General features: G+C 40.7%; 1 long non-coding RNA gene across 1 annotated transcript; it reads left to right on the forward strand.

The window, feature by feature from the left end:
• The first annotated feature begins 3,790 nt into the window (after positions 1-3,790).
• Positions 3,791-7,014, forward strand: LOC139605952 (uncharacterized). Its single transcript, XR_011684508.1, has 3 exons — positions 3,791-5,614; positions 5,934-6,041; positions 6,460-7,014. It is a non-coding gene; the product is annotated as an uncharacterized lncRNA (long non-coding RNA).
• The last annotated feature ends 11,643 nt before the right edge of the window (positions 7,015-18,657 follow it).

Below are 18,657 nucleotides of genomic sequence, written 5' to 3' on the forward strand. Positions count from 1 at the left end.
TCAACTTGTGCAGCAGCATCCACACAAGCTGGAGAACTTCTGAACTTCAGTCCCAGCAGGTCTCTCGGCTGCTGTCCAACCTGAATAACCATATAGGCTGTATCTTTCAAAACCTTACAAACTTCAGGAGGCTTACTGGATGTGGGTTGTCACGGTTACTACAAACAACTGTCCTGGCAGAGGCACACTGGACCTTTGTCACACTGGTTACAATAATAAAGACTCATGACTTGGTTAAGTTAAAAAAAAGAAAATGTGGTTTGGGTTACAGTAAGTACTTCCTCAACATTAGACGATCTTTGTTGTCATGGTTACAATAATAATGATGTGATCTTGTTGTATTTATGTGCCATGTTATTTTTATGTTCTTATGTATTTCCCACTGCTGCACTATGCAGTGTATAACTTTATTTGTCCCCAAAGTTGAAATTTAAGATAACTTTGTGGAATGTCATGGATAATAGAAACAACATAAATTGTTACTTTCATATGGGAATCGAACACCGCTCTCCTGTGTCATAGTTCTGTGTTTGGTTAAACCATCCATCCACCCCAACCTTCCCCTGACATGGACTTTGTCGCTTTGTCACTTTTCCCTTTGCTCCTGTTATATTACTTTTATTATACTATTACTTGCTGAGGATGATAAATTACACATCAAACAAAGAGCTGACTTCAACATGGCAATGAAAACTATGGGAATTAAAGTAGTGACAAGGATGAGTAAGTGGCAAAATCGTTACATGCAGTGATCTGCCTCAATGTGCAGTCAGACCCAGCATGTGAAACTGCACTGGAAATAGATGCAATTCAGGGACTTTTTTTGTTTTTTGCAAACCCTGTTCTATTAGGAGGCGCAATAAACATGCTGAAGGATTCATGTATGACCACAGCGACAGTTGCACGGCATAAAAAAAATGCTGAATCAGAGAGCGAATTCAAAAACAGAGCATTGTATCACAGCATGTCAGTATCCTGTCCAGCAGAGGCAGCGCAGAGCCATAAATAACCCAGATCTGCTTTTATGAGAGACAGTTTATCACTTTGAATCAATAGCTGCTAGAATTGCCAGCTTTTCAAGGGTCATGAAAATATACTGAGCGCAAAGAGAAGCATGTAAAGGTTCAGTACACAAAAGAAAACAAAAGCAGACAAAGGAGAAGGAGGAAGGCTGAAAACATTGACCTACCTGATGTTCTCACACTGGATCGTGGCTTTGTGTTGTTTGTTAGCAAACAACTTAATATTTAAACCTGCGTCAGTCAGATTTCAACATGCTGGAAGTGTCAGTGTTTTGTGGTTTCATGTGTCAGCAGCTCTCTGCTTTATTTAACTGTCAGCCCAGTGTGTTGCTTATTAACACTGTGAAAAGCTTCCAAAGAGAAATATCAGTGTGTTTGGCAGATGTTGGAAATGATCATGTCTCTCACCGGGTCTTACCTAACATTTCATCAGAGCTTCCTACTTCTTTTGACAGTAATTGAACTCACTTGAAATACAATTTAGAAAAGGAGGGATCGGTGTGGGGTGGGAGGGAGGAGGACTTGATTGCTTTTGATCCTGATTTAAAAAAAAAAAAAGATGGGGATGGCTGTGTAGTTGGATATTTCTGGCCTTATGAGCAGTGACAGTGCTGTTGATGCTCAAGTGCCTGGGAGAGTTGACGCCAGTTGAAGTTCCATCTCTCGTTTGCAAGCCCGGTCTGGCTGCAAGAGTCCCTGGAGGTTTTTTAGAGGAAATTTCCAATCATATTAAAATGAATAGCCTTGGTAGTGAGAGAGCGAGAGGGAGACTGCATGGATTTGGGCTGTGTGACAGAATCAGAGAGACAGAGAATGAATGAGAGGTCTGATTTATCTCATCTTTTACCCTGATGCTGATGTGTCCTCTATTTCAAAAAACAAAACAAACAAACAAACAAACAAACAAAAAACAAAAACAAAAAAACAAAAACAAAATCAAACTGAATGTTACCTTTAAAGGAGCTATTTGTAAGTCAAGCTATTGCTACATAGCCAACATTACCATTAACTGCCATTTACTTACCAGTCTAGATGAAATGTTATGAGTTCAGTATCAAACTTCATTCCTTTACTCAACAACAGTGGAGGAAACCAACGACAGTGTTCATCTTGTCTTTATAATCTTCTGCTGAAGTGAGCATGCTAACCAGCTAGCCGCGGCCCCTCCCTGTCACTTTCTGATAGTGACTCCCTGCAGCCTCCAATCTGCTCAGAGGGTGTATTTTTGTCCCAATGCCAATGTCCACTCTAAGGCCTAAGCACTGAACCCTCATGGACTTAAGTGACTTCACCTAGAAGGTGACTGGATGTGAGAGGCTGCAAGGGCTCAAAATGAGACATATAATGTTACCCTGACGAAGCCAAAACAATTGCATTCAATAGTAGGTTTGGGACTTTTGATTTTATATTTTTTATTTCCTTCCTTCACTTCCTGTTTGTGAACAAAATACTATCCTTTGATAAGATGTCATCAAAGCAGATTTGGAGTTTATCATCACACCATCATAGGACAAATAACTTCACACAGTTCAGGGTCTGAATCACCAGTGACCTGTGTTTATACTATGGAAAACCACACCAAAATACACTTACCTGTAAGTGTCTTTTTTCTTGTAACGCTGACATTTCATGCTTGTTTGTTAACCGTTCTTCTTCTACCATATTCTTTTTTCACTGCACTACACTACTGTCACTACACTGTGAACTTTGTGTAATTCCCTTAGGCAAAGTCTGCAGAAATGCAGACTTACGGAAAGTGTGCATAAAGGGCTCAAAATGTCTGTGAGAGAGCCGTCATGGTCTTGATGTTTTGACAGCAGGAAACCTCTAAGTCTCTAAGTCTGTGGGTCCATGAGGGGTGGACACTTGGTTTGGGCCATAACTTCTTCTCTTGGAAATTTAACGATGGCTGAAGCTCCTATCAAAGGACAATCACAACCACCTGCTCCCAATGCCAAAACAGTTTTTGAATACAGTGCATTTAAATGATTGCTTGACTTATTTCAAGTGTATCTTACTACAACCCCAGTGTTGTGTCCCAGCAACAAACCTTTATGTGACTACCAGCAAGGAAACACTCTGTGCAGAAACATGCAGACATAAACACACTGTAACTTTGGAAAATATCCTCCTCTGCTGAACCCTCACAGTAGCTTTGGTTTAATGTTAAAATGTATTTCTGTATTCTGTTTTAAGGCAGAGTTGAAAAGAGACTGCAGCTGTGTCAGGAATCACTCCCTTGTGCACTCATCCCAATATGTTTAGCTCTCCACAGTGAGCAGTACACTGAGATTCCTGACAGCTATAAATCATTGTAATTTTGGGTCATTACTGGCAAATGCAGAGTCACAACACTGTAATTTTCCATCTACAGTATGTATAAAATATGACACAGAGATTGTGAGCAGGCGGCAGCGCTCCTACCACACCACAAGACCTGCTTTCGACCTGATACCGAAACTAAAACCAGGGCCAGGATCATAGACATCAATATAGACATTAATACTATTTGATGTTGAAAGCAGCTGCTAATGTAACACAAGGCAGAGAAATACACCATGGCTGTTGATGCATTATTCATAGGCTACTTCTTAATATATTGTACCACCAGATAATTTGCCAAAACTGAGGCATTTCGTCTTAATGTTAATGACTTCATCACAAATATATTTAAACACCGACTATGCATTTTGCATGGTTAATCATGGGTGAATCCAAAGCAATACAACTTTGTTTTTACATTTGTAATGATGTTGGCCCCTATCCTGCCTTTATGTCATTGCTAATTTCAGACATTACATATTTAAGCACCATTGCACATCTTCATGAACATGTTGCTCTTGTCTTGGTAATAAAAGTTCCTTGATTATATTTTCACCAGGTTGAGTTTTTGCCACAAACTGTTGTGGTTACTTCTTCAGATACTGCACTGCACAATATAGCAGAAACATGAGGTCATGCTGGTGGCCCAGTGGTGAAGACACACCACACACTACTTGCAAATGTCCTTGGCTCATTTCCAGCTGAGCACTTTTGCTCTCTCCTGATGTTTCTTATCATTCTTCACTGCCGGTATTAATAAAGGCTAAAATGAGTAAAAAATACATAACTACTTATGAACCCCAGTTCTTAAAGTAAAGCAGTGAGCAGAGCAGTGTGTGATCAGTTTTTGTGTCTTTGTCCATTTGCATAGCAAATTCTGTGCAAACGTTTAAACTAACCTGATTGTTTGTGCACTGCCTATTTGCATGTCAAGAGTCGGGTAGGCCTGGGTGCTGGGTTTAGTTACTTGTATACATCAAGTCTAAATCACAGACAGTTGTGATGCCTCTGTGTTAAAGTGGTGAACATGCAGCCCTACCTTTTTTATTTTGGAGCTTACTAAATGATCAAGTACATTATTTATTGTACATCACATCTAACTTGTCCTTTTTGTAGTTTTTCGAGATGTCTTGTTTTTTTTTTCACATAATGACACTTTGATCTTTACCTGCCACTTCTAACACATCCTCTCACTCATCTCATCATCACCTACTCATACTTATGACTTGTACGTTTGTGAGTTTAACATAAATCCAGTTGTGCCACATGCTTATTGTCCAATAAATGAAAACACAACAGCCCTGTGCAGTGTTACAAACTCTCTTTATTACTGTTTAGTAAAGTTTAGCAAGTGGTGACTGATTCAGGTTTTCCCCCCTCAGTGCTTATCTTGACTGTGTGGGCTCGCTGACTGTTCAGTGCCACAAAAACTCGACTTGACTGCTGGTGGTAGCAGCTCTAGCACATACTTGCTGCCCTGGGCACTAATCACACATGCTGAACCACAACCTGCACGTGTAATGTGGCACAGATGACTTGGGAGCATCACAGCTCACCAGGATCATTCATGTACCTGAGTCACAGCAGACTCTACGCTTATCAGGCTGTTGGCCTGTGGATATTACTCCTGATTCCTGTTGTCTGCCAGCTTTGGAGGGACTTGTTGTTTCTTTAAATGCCTGTTGTAAAGTACACATGTAGCATAAACACAATTATCACAGGAAGTTCAGTAAAAACACTTCTTGAATTTATTCTTTATCACTTTTATCTAGCTTGCAGCTTCACGAGGATTAGGAGGATAATACTCCCACTCATATCCTGACATTATGTTAGTGTGCTCTGCCCTCTTTTTGCCTGCAACACCAAATGCTCGACAGCTTGAGATACTTGATATAGATGTTGCATTTAGAGGTTCCTATGTGGTATATACAAGGGTGAAATAGCATTCGAACCTGCTTGACCTGTTTGAAATGACCTCTTTTTAACCTTATTTGCTCTCTCATTTCCATACACATTTCCAAAGCCTTTTTACTGTATATGTTAGTTCAGCTAATGTGATAAATAATAACAACCCTCATTGCATAAATACATAACGTAAACCTGCTCACACTGCTTCCATACAGATTTCATGAGTTTGATAAAATTATGAAAATGATCAATCATTAATAAAGGCTGAATTCTAATTAGATGCTTGAGTTTTACTCCTGTGGTGTTGTGCATGCAGGCTCACTGGCACAGCTCACTGGGACACTTGAACTGAACTTGAACAGGTTTGTGGCATTTTAATACTCTGTCTTTCATATTAGTATAAATGTGTCAGTCTAGTTGCGTTTGCAGCTGAAATTAATCTTATTACTCAAAGAACATGATAATTCAGATATAGGGAAATCTTAGTTTGATGTATTTGATCTCTCATTTCTAATCAATCTAATACTGTAAGTTGCTGTTGGATCTGCAGCATGTGATGACTCGTGGTCTTGAATGCATATACACACACACACACACATACACACACACACATCCATAAACGTATACTTTAATCAAATATGCAAATTTATGCCACTGTACATGTTTCCCCTCCTGCTGCAGCAATATGTTAAGAGAACCACTTGGCAACCCACAGTGTCGCAGGACATTTCTGTGTCATTGACAGATGAAGCTGGACTGTGTTTACAGCAACAGTGAAGACTGTTTATTGTAGGTTTTTAGTAATGACATAGATAACAATGACAATTATAATAATAGCAACAATAATAATAATAACATACATAACAATGACTGACAATATTTTATAGATGCATGTGTGAGTGATATTGGCAGTGAAGGGAGATGAAAACTGTAAAACTAAACTTTATAGACTTTATCATTGTAAACCATATTAAGAACAGCACAGTGACAACATGTAGTAATAAGAGTGTATAGATAACAAAACAAACAGTTCTCACTTTTTCTGTAACTGTGTTGTTTTTCTCTGACGGTCTGTGGTCCATTTTCACAATTAGAGTCTAACAAAAAGTTTTTAGTCCTGCAAATGTGTTATCCTTCAGCAAAAAAGAAAAGAAAAAGTTTTGTTTTTTTTTAGTAATTTTGACTTTCGTTTGTTTTCTGTTGATAGGTTTCATTTTCACAGTAACACCTGCTCTAAGCCACAGAGGATGCCCCTCTACATGCCACTCTCACAGCAGCCTCTTTGTGCTCTCTACTATCACTCTTTTCTTTCCTTTGTCCATAAAGGGTTTCAACCACATCAAAATAAAAAAATCTTCATTGAAAGAAGTGTTTTCTTGGTCCATATTTTCGGTCAGTTCATACTGTAACTGTTCAAGGATTTCTCCACCCAAATGCAGAGATACAAGAAAACATGTAGGGGCAGTGAAGGTGCTTTATGAACAAAAAGTCCACGACTTACAGGCAGGCAAGGAGGACACAAAACACAGGTGATCCAAGCTCAGGCAGTGAAACAGGGTGATGCTCAAGAACACAAACAGGAACAAAAACATCAAATCCAAGCACAGGAAGCAGTAGGAGACACAAGGGGACACAAAAACAGACGAACTGACAGAGACCGTGGGGAAGACAAAGACTTAAATACTCAGTGGAGGCAGGGATGACGGGATGATGGGAAACACAGAAGGTTGGAGCAGACAATCACAAGATCACACGAATTATACACACAACATAAGTAATATCAAAATAAAACAGGAAATAATAAACAGAGTCCAAACAGACAGGGGCAGATATGACATATGCTTTGGAAATGGGAGATGAGAATTGAGAATGATCATGTTGTATCTATCCACATTCTCGAGGCTGCTCTGACACTGTGGGTGTGGCAGCTACATCCATCTCCACTGTTTGAGATAGTGACTCAAACTTCTTCAGTTAATTAGAAAACTAGATGCCTAAAATACTGTTTTTTCATCTTCTTTTTCTTTCTACCTTTTGACATGTGCTTTGCAGTATCCTATCATCATTTTATTGGAGTTAGAGGTCTCCATAAAAGCAAATGATCCCAGCTTCACTCCTCCCAGCACCTCCTCCCATAACCTTGTTATATCACTTAAAAGAGCCAGAGGAGACGGAGCACATGGAAGGAGGAACCCGCCACCTCCTCCACTTACAGCAGTGTTGAAGATAAATGGCCTCAGTGGCCTAATTACATTTTATACTGGCTGTAATATAGCTATATTGGGCATTTTTCTGTTTACTACATTCTCCACTAAAGAAGTTTTGTTGATTTGTATCATTTCGCAGGTCTAAAGGCCTGTAACTTGGCTGCTAAGTGCCATTTTGGAGTCTCCAAACAGCCCTTTCTGTGCCTGTCTGAAAATGGCCTTAGAGAAACAATAACAATGATCTTTCTTCACCAACTCTGAACAGTGTCTGTCCTCCGCCTGTGGCTGTGTCTTCATTGTGTTTTAGGTTTATCACGCACACCTACAGTTCACACATCTTCTACCAGGTTTCTGCCTCTGCAAGCCACGTTCAGTGTCACTTAGACTCAAGATAAATGGTTGCTGTTCTTGAACCCCATATCAGGAGGTCAGGCTGTCATTTTCAGGCTTGTTGTTTCTCGCTGGAATCACATGTGTCAGAGCTGAGGCTAAAGACTTGATCATACTCACAGGGACGGGGTGTGCACATACACAGACATGTTAAACACATGAGCACCAGAAAACATGATGGCGTCCTCCTCACAGCAGGAGGAGGAGTTCCTCTGGGTGCTGTATTCGGCAGGAGAACAGGACGAGCAATGGGGAACACAGTGCAAACATACAGACCATGAAGCAAATGTATGTAGGACTGTACTGTTGTGGCACATATGCAGTCGACGTGTCACACAGTATGTGTGGCGACAAAGTTTGGCCTGCATGTGGTTGTCCACACATGCAGACCTTTGCTGATTTGTCACATTCAATTCAATTCAATTCAATTTTATTTGTATAGCGCCAAATCATAATATACATTATCTCAAGGCTCTTTACAGGGTCAGGTCAAGACCTTACTTTCAATTTGTTACAGAGAAAAACCCAACAGTTCCCACAACGAGCAAGCGCTTGGCGACAGGGGGGAGGAAAAACTCCCTTTTAACAGGAAGAAACCTCCAACAGAACCGGGCTCAGGGTGGGCAGCCGTCTGCCTCAACCGGTTGGGTTTAGGAGAAGATAAAAAGAGGGGGTGGGGGGAGGAGAGACCCAGAAACCATGAACGTGTCTTAAGACAGGCATGTGGCTCAGCTTCATTTGTCCTGTAGGAACAGGGTCCTGAAACTCCCAGATTGGGTGATTGATTTAATGATAATTAAATACATTTTGAATAATATTTAATGCTATCTGTTCTGTCATTCTTTTATTTCCCATTGAAGTTAACCTTGAGTCACTTGTTTGAATGCATTTTAAATGACTCAAACAAAAAAGACTGTTGTCAATGTGCTTGTGTGTGTGTGTCAGTGAGAAAGAGAGAGAGAGAGAGAGAGTCAGCGGGGCGCAGAGGGGAGCAAATCAATGTAATGCGTACAGCTCCGAAATGAAATAAGGTTTTCACTCATTTGAAATGGTGAAATATTTGTTAACTGTTTAGTAACTGTTTAATCAGACTGTGTCGTCCTTCAGTGTGGCCACACCTGGCCCAGACCACCTCTGAATGTGGCCTGGGTGCATTCACACCTGAACTTAGAGCTGTGCACCTGAGATCGGTTCACCAGAGACAGATGTTAACATCATGTCTGAACAGGGTCTGCCCCCACGCCCTCATCCCCACCCCCTCTCCCTCAAACAGGCTAACCTTGATCATCAGCGTATAATGTTTGGAAAATGAAGGCCAGGTGCCAAATACAAATGCACCTTTAAAGTTATTTCATATCTAAATACTGAAAATGGCCATAATGTAGTTTTCATTACTTTGAATCCCCCTGCTGATCGCACGTCCGAGATTTTTTTGTGAACAGGAAACCTCTCTATATTAAAAAAACAAACAAGCAGTTTGCTGTTGCCTCTCTGAAACGTCCTGCTTAGTAATTCAGACATGTAGCTTTGTGGCCCACTTTTATGGCACTTTGCATAGCATAATTGTACCCTTAATTCAAAAAGTCCAACTTCATTCACACTGTATTTTATATCTCAATTCAAAGCAAGAAACTGCATCGCAAGCGGCTTTCTTACTATTACTTTTTTAATTTAAAACCAAAGCCCCCATCACCTCCCTGCAGTGGTTCTTATTGTGTGCACACTGCAATAGAATACATAAGCAGCAAAGATTTGATTTCACTCAGTGCCACCGTGTCTGTTCCTTGTGCCAATCCAAGCCAAATGCAAGAGCTTTAATCTCTCAGTTCCATTCGCATCTTATAGCTCTGACAAGAAAGTTTGTGTGTCTTAGTGGGAGGAAAAAAAAAACAAACTTTATTTCACATCATCATTTAGAGTCGAGGCTCAGGTTGCTGACCCACAGCAGTTCAGTCCGCGTAAACAACACACAGCTTCCAACTGTTTAATTCACTACCAGAGTCTATTAAAGCAACGAACCCTGCTGTTCAACATAAACACACACACACACACACACACTCACACACACACTTCTAAATATCTCTGTCTTTCAAGGCATCTCTCTCACATACACAAACACATTAAAATGTTCCCTTACATTCACGTTACATCTCACACACTGTTTCTTTTCATTCAAAGCTTTTTCTTTGTGACACACACGCACACATGCACAGGTAAGCACACACACACACACACACACACACACACGCTCACGCTCTCTCTCCTCAGTTCTCTGCAAGTGTGGCTGGGCCAGATAGGACTTAATTTGTCCTGCCTGTAGATGAAAACATATGCTACGCCTCCCCCTTTGTAAACAGACTGGGCAATAGAGTAGAAAGACGAACTTAAGCTTCACAGAGACAGACTACAGCGATGAGCGCTGAATACCAACAGAGATTACAAAGCTGCAATACAAGAGCTGAATGTAAAAGGTTACTGTACAATGCAGCTGAATATGAGAGCGGATATTTAGAGAGGGAGGGAGGGACATAGAGAGAGAACGAAGACTCAGAGGGAGAGAAAAAAAGACAAAGATAGTGGGGGATTACTGAATTTGCATTAAGTGATGCATTTATCATTATAAAGACAGAGAGGGGAGAGATCATTTGGATGAGGTTGTGCATTGTTTATCACAAAGTTTTCTCAAAACAGAAAGCTTACAAGTGTGAAAACCAGGTGTTTACCTGCAGAGAATGGAGAGAGAGTCACAGATGAAACAAGATCAGTGACCAATAATGAAATATGGACACAAACTCAGCAAACTTTGCACTGTGTAAAAGTGTCAGGAGGGTCCCTGCTGCCTGGCTCTGTAGCAGAGGAGAAGGACACAGGTGTATTTGAACACAAAGCATCATGGTTAACACGCAGCAAAGGAAAAATTCAATGAGGTGCAGCAATCAGTCAGTAGTGAGTGTGTGTCTGTGGACTGGGTTGACTGTACACACTTTTTGGTGAACGAGGAACTGAACATATTTGTTTGCAACTAATGCAACTAAATGTCACTGTTGTTCACCCAGGCGAGAGTTAATGATGCGCCACCAAAAAAAAACAGAAGAAGAACTGTGTTTTGGTTTCACTGCGGAGCACAAGGGTTTATGGTTCTGGTGGTCTAGTGCTGACCTCAGTTCATATGAACATTTAAGGACTTTTATGAACAAATCAGTCCAGATTCCAACAGAAAAAAATTAAAACAAACACATCACATCAGTTTAGACTTTGAATCGACCCCTTGGGGAAGCATCCAACGGTCTTTAGAACTATCTGCCAGTGAATGATGATCACAAGAAACCAACAGCCACAAAGTTCCTCCACCTGAGTCAAACTCGCATCACACACACATAAAATTCATGTAGTTTGAGAAGTGAGCAGTGTGTAGAGGCTGGGATGGATGACAGGAGCAGGTTCTACTGAAAAAGAACAATAAAAAAATGGAAGAAAATGTGAAGTTGTTAATTTTTTTGGACTGAGAATTTAATTCAAATTGAACTATGAACTATGAACACGAACTAGTTCATTTTAACCTCTGTGAACTGAACTTTGAGTTAGCTCTTGTGAAGTGTTGTCTTGCACAACACTGTCTGCGGACGAGTGAGGCGTGTGGTGTGAGACAATCATGATGGATGGCTTAAATCAGACGAAGATGTGCGGGGAGAGAAGAGCTCCACTCACGCTGAGGAAGGCCGGAGATTTATAGCGGGAAAGCACTGGGCTCAGGTGCCTCCAACTATGACTGTAATGTTCTCCGCCTCCAGCCTCCTACTGCACCGCAGAAACAGAACATAAAGAAAAAGGGTAAATGAGCAAGCAGATCATCACAGCAAAAGAAAATCAACTCAAAGAGGCCACTTTTTCCAGCTCTTTAATAATAATTTTGGAAAATGAATACAGACTTAGTGAACAAAAGCACTTTCCCTTAAAAAAAACAGCACGAAGTTCTGGTGTTTTCCACAGTTTGGTGACAACTCTGCAGCAAAGTCTTGTCTCACAAGCCAGATGTGGCATCTATGTGTATATGTATATATATATATATATATATATATATGTGTGTGTATGTATCTATAGGCTGTATTAAATCACAGCAGTGCTTTGGGTAAATCCTAATGTCAGCATGCTAATGATCACAATCATATGCTGTTGTTTAGCTCCTGTGCCATGTTAACCACAGTATAGTGTGTTGGAAAGCTAGGTTCACATTTTTCAAGGCTGTCTTAAAACAACACTTGAAACAGTTTCTGGCTGCAGTAGTTGTTCCTCCTGTTCCTCTTTCTTCCCCGTCTTAATGCAGCTCTAATGGAAGAGAGTGGGAACTAAATCCACAGTCCTTGTTCTGTGCACTGAGCAAAATGAGAAAAGAAAGATTTTCAAAAGAAGTTCAGACACAGGCTTCCCCCAAACTGACAATGGCAAGAAGAAGAAAGTGATCCCTTTGAGATTATCTGCATTTATGTATGAATTTGTTTTAAAATATGATCATATCTTCATCTGCCTTACATTTTCTTATTATTTTTTCAAAACTATGGAGGCACAGATGGAGGATCAGCCTGTGTTTGTGCAGTTTGTGTGATTTCTGAATGTTTTTAGTATTTTTATTATTTTTTTTAAATTTAATTTAGTAGTAGTTAGTAGTTTTACATCTCCTCTCTCAGACTTCTCTCTGGAGCTCTAGCAACAACAGGTCAGTGAGCCAATCAGAAGGGAGGCTCTGAACCTCTCCTCTGATTGGCTAACTGATTTCTGAGTGATGGAATAAAGATATGGTAGATTTCAGATAAACACTTGGAGAAATCAGATCCTGCAAGGTTGGGTCCAGGTAGGCCATGCTGGGGGGCATAGCTGAGGGTGGTGACTGCTTTGTTGTGACATCACAAAGTTACTGAAGTCCTGACAGCTCATTTTAAGGCTCAGTTTTTGAAAACAGGCTGTGTGCATTTTGTCTGTGGACTGAGGCTTTGATATTTTCACAGTATTAATATTGAACCTAGACCTGCTTTATAATCAAAAAAGACATAAATCTCACTATCTACAATATGGGACCTTTAATATGCTTGTTGTTGGGGTAGAGATTTCTCCCAACAGGATTTGCCTGATCTAGCAGTGTTTGCCAAGGAACGAATACGCAACAGGGACCTTGACCTTTTGGCAGTTAGAGACCAGCCTTTTTGCTGAGGGAAATAAAACTCCCAAACACATTCATCTGGAGATCTTCAACCATGCCTCTCTCTCCAACATGCTGCGGACATTTGAACTGTTTGCTGACTGCAGAGATAAAGGGATCAGGATCAGATCATAACCTGGTTCATCTCCCACCTACACCCCAGATGTTCAGCACCAGAACTTTGAAATGCTGGTCCCAGCAGTGGTGCTTTGACTCAACAGACTGGGATGTTTTTCTGAGTCATATGAGGAGGATACTGAAGGTCTTACGGTGCATGTTGTGTCACTGACTGCATCAGTTTCTGTGCTGATGCTAACAAACCCAGCAGAGGAGTTCAGTGTTTCGTGAACGGTTACCAGCAAACCTGAAAGCCTTGTTAGGAAGAGAAGTAGAAGAAGGTGACAGGGAGGAAGTGAAGGAGCTACAGTGGGAACTGAAGGTGAGAACTGAGGAGAGGAAATCAGCCTGGATCAACAGCTGCAGCAGGATGGAGTGAGGCAGATGTGGACTGGCTTGAGGACGATTAGGGATCTAGAGCAGACGGGAGGAGATCAGGACCTGGCTGATGACCTGAATCTGTGTTTCTGACAGATTTGACAGCTCCACCTTTCCTGTTGTCTGTGGCCCCGTCCTCTCACCTATAACACTCCGGCTGACTGAATCAGGGAAAGCAGCTGGACCTGATGGAATTTGCTCCAGACAGATGTGTGAAATTCTCACACACTTACTCAACCTGGGCCTGCGTCTACAGAAGCCTGCCCTGTGGAAAACATCCTGCTTGGTCCCCGGTCCCAGAAATAGACACCCCACTGACCCCAATGACCACAGGCCTGTAGCCCTTAGCTCACATGTAATGAAGACCCTGGAGAGACTGGTCATGTCTCGTATCAGACCCAAGGTGAGTACGGACTACCAGCCTATGCGGATGATGCACATCTGAACACCTCTGGTGCAACCTCTGGTGTCACCTTCAATAAAGTCTAGCCCGGGCTGCTGGGTGAGAAGATGCAGGCGGAGTCAGCAAGAGTCTCCTGGGTCATGGACTAGTTAACATGCAGACCACAGTACAGACTGATCCCAGTGCAGTACTGAACGCTGCAGGAGCTCCAGCTGCCATCTGACTGTACAATGTGCACAAATAATTACTGTGGTGTATATACAGTATAGTTTTGTTTTTATAACTTATTTATTGTTATATGTTATACATTGTATACTTTTTTTTATTTCATGCATTGTATATTACTGGAGTCCAGTTAATGAGACCAGATTAATAAGTGTGCATTCAGGCAGATAATTTTTTGGTTTTAAACCAAAAACTGAAGCACGAAAAAAACAGAGCTCTTTACCTGTTTTTTTTTTTTGTCAGACAAGGTCCAATTTTTTTTTTGAAGACAAGGTCCAATTTATGTTTGCGAATTCCTTTTTTTAATTATTACTTGTTGAATCAAATATTGAAAAAAAGGTAGTCAGGTAGCATGGAAGTAAAGTTAAATATTTCAAAATAAAAGCCAAGAAGAGCATTAAATATTTCAAAATAAAAGCCAAGAAGAGCATTCTATAAAAGTGCCTGAAAGTACACAGACTGTGGGTTAGAGATACTTTGACTCATAAAAAGTGCTTGAACATTTTGAATTATCTGTTCAGAACATCTGCTGATATGAACCATGACTTGAAAAAAAGACAGCATAAAGCTGGAGGGGTCACAAAGTCATCTCATCTGATCTTCATCAGTCCACAGACAAACTGTCTATAAATGGAGATGGTTCTACTATCTCTAGAAGTGAGCGTGCAGCTAAGATCACCCCAAAGGCACAGCACAGACGCTCTAGCAGTGATAGTTTAAGGCTTTAAGGAATTGTTGGAGCTGGTTAAAAACTCTCTTCAGGAGAGCAGCTCGACACTTCACAGCACTAGTGACAAAATGTTTGGTGGACTGATGAAACTGAGGTTGAATTGTTTGGGAATGACGTGCAGCTCTGTGTATGGTGTAGAAAGGGTAGAAGACGGACAGTGGAGGGAGCATCATGATTCGGGACTGCTTGACGTAATACATTACTCCATCCATTATCTATACCGCTTATCTGTACAGGGTTTATTATTATTATTATTATTATTATTATTATTATCAAATCAAATCAAATCAAATCAAGTTTTATTTATATAGCGCCAAATCACAACAGAAGTTATCTAAAGGCACTTTCCAATTGGAGGAGGTCAAGACCTTCTTTATAAAGTATTGGAGAGAAAGAGACCCAATAATTCCTACTGTGAGCAAGCACTTGGTGACAGTGGCAAGGAAAAACTTCCTTTAAGAGGCAGAAACCTCAGGCAGAACCGGGCTCAGGGTAGGCGGCCATCTGCTTCGACTGGTTGGCAGACATCTCTATGTGGAACTTTTTTGCGTGGAAGTTATACTCTGAATCCCACCTCCCTTCCTCTCCCTCTTTCTCTTTCTCTCAGTGTTAATTCAATTGAGTTTGCTTTATTGGCATGAATGTCAGATGAACAATACTGACAATGCATCAAGGGTAATATAATTCAATAATGAGATGAGAGGGGAAAACAAAAAAGTCATTCATTCCCTATAAAATGAATAGACAAGAGAGAAGAAGAAGAAAATGGAAAAGAAAACCTATTTTCTGTGTGCATGTGTGCGTGTGTGTGTGTGTGTGTGTGTGTACCAGGTATTCCTCATGTTGTGGGGACCTAAATCTGTAAGTGGTAGTTAAGGTTATAGTAAGTAATGTCCTCTGTGTGTGTGTGTGTGTGTGTGTGTGTGTGTGTTCCATATGTATACCAGGCTCTGTTGAGATAATTATCTGTCACATTGAGTGATGTTGTTTTGATGACAGGCAGTCACATGTTGCAGTGAAGTTTGCTGCACGTCCCTCTGCTCCTCACTGTCATTGAGCTCTGTGAAGTTTGGAATAAACAGATCAAATCAAACCTAAGAGGAAGTGCGTCTCTGTGTCTACCTCATCGGTCCGTCGATGACCACAGACTCTGTTGGTAGTCAGGACTCGCGTCGAGCTGTCTCTGTGGTTAGGCTGTGGTCACTGAGTCTGATCAGGATATGTCTCTGCTTTGTGTCTCTGACAGTAAAGAGATACTCTCCCAGTTTATTTTCATGGTTTAGCAATTAATTTAGTTGTAGTTTTGGTTTGATTGGTCCAGTCTCCCAGATCCAGACATCTTTTGTTCATTTACTCTGATTCATGTGAAAGTTGTTGCTCATGGGGGAATGTTGGGTCTCTAAACAATATTACAGAGTCCTGCTCTATATAAGATAACTTCTGTTATGATTTGGTGCTATATAAATAAAATTGACTTTGATTTGACTTTACTGCCTCTGGGCCCGCACAGCTTGACATCATTGACTGGAAAATGAATTCTCAAGTTTATCAAGGTCATTTACTGGATAATGTCAGGGTGGCTGTCGCCAGCTGAGGCTCCTGCAGGACATTAACCCTAAAAATCAAAGTAAATCTACTACAGAATGACTTCAAACAAAGAAAATCCACCTTAAATTTCCATGTTTTACACTTATTGGAAGTGTTTATATCCACAAGAAGATACATGTGTAGTTTTAAGAACCAAAAACCATCTCAGTGCAGTTTCACATCTCCTCTCTCAGGCTTCTCTCTGGAGCTCTAGTAACAACAGGTCAGTCAGACTGTTTTCTGATTGATCATTAACTCTTTTAAGGTGTCACACAGTGCAAAGTTACATTTCACCTTTGCTGTAATTACACAAATTTGAACACTGGGATTGTTTTTATTATGTGTGTTTATTTGCCCCCAACATCTAATGTAGCGACTGTACCTGTGTGTGTGTGTGTGTGTGTGTGTGTGTGTGTGTGTCAGTCAGCATCATCATCATTGTGTCAGCTCAGACTCTCTCTGTTATGTAGCACCAGCCTCCTGTTTCACCTCATTCCTGAATTGGAGGCAGAAAGTCCTGAGATAAGCACAAAGGTTTTTCTCAGGGTTAAAACAATTTGAAGGGCTGACATGTCTCTACCTCACTTCAGCTGCAGTATCAGCATGTCCTGACATTTATCCAATCACAGTCTGGTGCATGGACAGATTTGAGTGCAGACGGCGTCTGGAAGTGTGAAAACACTTATAGCCCCACATCTGAAGGCCTCCAGGTGTCTAGCGCCGAGGTAGCCTTTGAGCTTTTCCAACTGCCTCAGGGGTCCATCCTTAAAGCCTGGTGGGAGTGATTACAAAGGAACCACATCAGAACACATAAGGAGAAACTCCTTCTGAAACCAGCGGGAGAAGGAGCTGTAACAGTTTTGATAGCGTAATACAAGACATGACAACATCCTGTGGCAGCAGCAGTGGGGTAAATGCATATTCCTCTGTATGGATTTATTTGCAGTGCAGTGGCACAGTAAACACCATTAGTCAACAAGAAATATCTCAATGTAACAGATGATAGCAAAAGATGGCTCTTAGGCTGAGGTGAGTCCAGGAGGTGGTTGCACAGAACAGACTGAATTTTCTACTTAAACATGACACTTAAGGTTTTTTCCCACCTTAGCAGAGGGAGTTAGTTGAGGATGTTGCACAGAATCTCTTAAAATGTTTCCTTAGTTAAGCATTTGCAGCAGTAAATTATTTTACAGCAGTAAAATTCTACTGTTTCCATGGAGACCATTGATTTGCTGCCATTTGCACTTGTGATACCTGTTATCACTTTTGGGAAGCTGGTAACAGTAGAAGTGTGCTGCTATCTCATCCTGCTGTTTTGATGGGAATGTCACCACATCATTCAGCAGACGGTCAGAGTGTTTAAGGGTCTGGCTCCTCAGCACATATCAGATATACTGTCAGTGTACCATCCCAGCAGATCTCTCAGGTCACAAGGTGGAAATTTCCTCCATGAGCCTGGAGCACTTTCTGGTCAGGCTTTCAGTATCTGTGCACCTGAAGAAGGGACCAGTCTGCCTGCTGATTTCCCACTTGCTCCAACGCTGCATCCTTTTAAATCCAAACTAAAGACCTGACCTTTCAGCCATGTACAATTTGTATGTATATGTATATGTGTATTTACATGTTTGTATGCATGGACATGTACTAGCACAATTTTCCTGTTTTCTGTTTCTATGTAAAGCACTTTAAACAGGGTGTGAGAAGGTGTTATACAAATACATTTGAATTAGTTATTTGATGTTTTCAATAACACTATGTGATTTGCACAGTACATCATACATATTGATAAAGAAGAGATGTGATTCTCAATCAAACTGCTTGTAACTCAAGATATCTGTTATATATGATATATATACTGATATATGTAAGTCCAACTCATTAAGTCTTGGACCAAAAAGTGATACTCTTCTATGCAACAATGTTCACCAGACAGAAATACTGTATAATGACGAGGTTACTGAAATCAGAACCAACAATTTAACATAACTACAGTGTGAAATTCATGATAATGTTGATTCATGTATGACAAAGGCATTGGGTTCTCAAACCTATAAAACAAAAAAGATATCCTCCAAAACATAAATGTTTGAAAAGAAAAAGTCATGTGAGTATTGTCTGGTGCTGCCACTTCAGGTAAAGGTCCCATATTTTATACTTTTCCAGTGTTTCAGTTA

Source organism: Trachinotus anak, unplaced genomic scaffold, assembly GCF_046630095.1.
Source record: "Trachinotus anak isolate AG129_WGS33_773 ecotype Australia unplaced genomic scaffold, CSIRO_AGI_Tana_v1 ptg000021l, whole genome shotgun sequence".
Taxonomy (NCBI): domain Eukaryota; kingdom Metazoa; phylum Chordata; class Actinopteri; order Carangiformes; family Carangidae; genus Trachinotus; species Trachinotus anak.